The sequence below is a fragment of the Tachysurus fulvidraco genome, chromosome 6, assembly GCF_022655615.1.
Source record: "Tachysurus fulvidraco isolate hzauxx_2018 chromosome 6, HZAU_PFXX_2.0, whole genome shotgun sequence".
Taxonomy (NCBI): Eukaryota; Metazoa; Chordata; class Actinopteri; order Siluriformes; family Bagridae; genus Tachysurus; species Tachysurus fulvidraco.
The window spans coordinates 28,322,208-28,325,260 of record NC_062523.1 but is presented as its reverse complement, the minus strand read 5'-3'; positions in this window follow the sequence as shown (position 1 = coordinate 28,325,260).

The window sequence follows — 3,053 nt, the reverse complement described above, 5'->3', positions numbered from 1 at the left end:
CGTGAACTGCGTAGAAAAGAAATGACGCAGCTCGCGAGCACACGTGTGTGACCGTGTCACCTGCACTGCTGCTTTTACTCCATTAAACATTGTCAGCTTTATTCCTGTCTTATTTATTTAAGAATTAGGTCGAGCACTATGGTTCAGCTGTTCTTGTGTAACCAGTATGTGTTTAGTACATACACTTCACTTCAAAATGATGAAGACAATCAAACAAGAGAGTCATTAACATTAACAATAATGGTTAGAAAAAACAAACAAACAAAAACGGTCATAATGTTTTCCTCAGTTTGATAGGAATCACTTTTAGACTGAAGTGATTTTTTCTTTCTGGTTATGTTTTTCTTATATACATATTAATGGATGATGGGTGGTGTTGGTTTCATGTTGGTGATGGAGTCAGTAAAATCTTTTTGTTTTTATTTTTTATCTTCTTCCAGAGATCTGAAAAAAGTTTTTTTTTTTTTTTTTACGGATCACTTGGAAGCTGATTTGTCCTGACTCTTCCTGTCTTTATTCGACTCTTCCACTCTTCATTCGACTCTTCCGCTCTTCATTCGACTCTTCCGCTCTTCATTCGACTCTTCCGCTCTTCATTCGACTCTTCCTCGCTTCATTCGACTCTTCTTCGCTTCATTCGACTCTTCCTCGCTTCATTCGACTCTTCCTCGCTTCATTCGACTCTTCCTCTCTTCAGTCGACCTTTTCACAGCCAAACGCTTGAAGCTTCTGGCATTTTAACAAAGTAGACTGAACTGTCATTAATCGGTTTTAATTGAACAAGACACGTTTAAATAAGGATATCAACACGGATGTGAATTTTAATGCAGATTAAATTTAAAATTAGTTGCCACTAAGTCATATTTAAGCTAAGATGCATGTTAGATAACTTTAAGAGCTGTATTGTAGAGAAATTGTAAAAATAGAACTTTTTACAATTTATATAAGCTTGAGAATATAAATTTTTTACACTTTTTATTTTTGTAGAAAAATTGTACAATAGACATAAACCTGTATATCTTTCCTGCTTAAATACAAGGAATTTATCTGATACTCTGATGCGGAATCTGTTTACGGTCATTTTCTGTCAATCCCTGGTAGCTATGAGAAAGAAAGCTGTTATTCACACTTGTAGTAAGAGTGCGAGACACCCACAGCTGTTGGTATGTCAGATGCAACAGACGTTAAGATCCCACTAGCTGGCCTTGGTGAAGGAGAGTGTGAACAAACATAGCCCTTTAGTAGAGAATATGCCAAGGTCAGGCTATGGGCATTCTGACAAACGTTCTAAACGTTATTTTATTACGCATTTCATGTTTCCAACACAGTAAGTTTAAGTTCACAAACAAAGTTGATGACGTTTGAATTAAAATAAAATGTGTCGACGTGAAGATGTAATTTGGGGAAAGTTTTAAGGTTAATATAAGAATTAGAAAGCAAACCCAGTGGCATGGTAATCATCAACAGATCCACAGTTACACCACATAATTACATTACATTCCCAATTGTATGTGTTAGTACGTTGTACATTGTGCCAAGATGTCTTCATTTGGCAGATTTATTATTATTATTATTATTATTATTATTTTAATCTATAGTGATTTATAAGTAGGTGGGCACAGTGGCTTAGGAAAATCTCTGGAAAATTGTCCGTAGTGTGTGAGTGAATGAGAGTGTTTGTGTGCCCTGCGATGGGTTGGCACTCCGTCCATGGTGTATCATGCCTTGATGCCCGATGACGCCTGAGATAGGCACAGGCTCCCCGTGACCTGAGAAGTTCGGATAAGTGGTAGAAAATGAATGAATGAATGATTTACTAGTAAGGCAAGTAAAAAAAGTTACAGCATCCAAGGGAAGAGAGGAAACTAAAATCTTTTAAAAGCAATGTTAATATTTATAGAGTACAATTCATGTTTAAAAAATCTAAATAAAAAGCTAACAAACCAACTTCAAACCATAAAGCATGGGACTCTGATGATCGTTTGTTTATTAAAAAGGTGTGAAAGGTTTTTTTTTTTTTCCACAAGTCACAAGTCTGCTGTGAATTCAACCAGTTGTGTTTCTGCACATTTTTAAATTAAATTATTAACCACATTACTTTTTTCACAAATTTGTTCCAAATTTGTTTTCATAAAATTGAAGCTATAAGTAAAGCTACCAACTTTGGGCTGGGCTGTTCACAGAGGACCGATTGATATGATCTGATGAAAATAAGACTTTTTTGTGAATTTCTGTAAAAATATAGATTTATTTTTTCTTTTATGTATTTCGGTATATTTAACATTTTCCATGTTTAACTTTATGCATTATTTTGCCTTGCTCATTAATTTTTACTGAAGAATAAAAATATAAGCACAATTTTCACTTAAAAGGTTTTTGTTTGTTTTTCTGTAGAGACAGAGTAAACCCTGGAAATGGTTTATACATAACCCAGTAAATATGTAAAGCATTAAGGATAACATGTAAACCAGTAAATATGTAAAGCATCGAAGTAAGCCTGTAAACCGGTAAAGATGTAAATCATCAAGATAAACATGTAAAGCATTGAGGTAAACATATAAGCCATTAAACATGTAAATTAATAAAGTAAACATGTATAAAGCAATAAAGTAAGCATTTAAAGCATTGAGGTAAACATGTAAACCAGTAAAGTAAACATATAAAGAATTGGGGTTAACATGTAAACCAGTAAAGTAAACATGTAAATCATTGAGGTAAACATGTAAAGCACTGAGGTAAACATGGAAACCAGTGAACATGTAAATCAATAAAGTAAACATAGATAGCATTGAGGTTAACATGGAAACCAGTAAAGTAAACATGTAAAGCTTTTTGGTAAACATGAAACCCAGTAAAGATGTAAAGCATTGAGGTAAACATGTATAGCACTGAGGTTAAAATGTAAACCAGTAAACATGTAAATCATTGATGTAAACATGTAAACCAGTAAATATGTAAATCATTGAGGTAAATATTTAAACCAGTAAAGTGAATATGTAAAGCACTGAGGTAAACATGTAAACCATAAGATGTAAAGCATTGAGGTAAACATG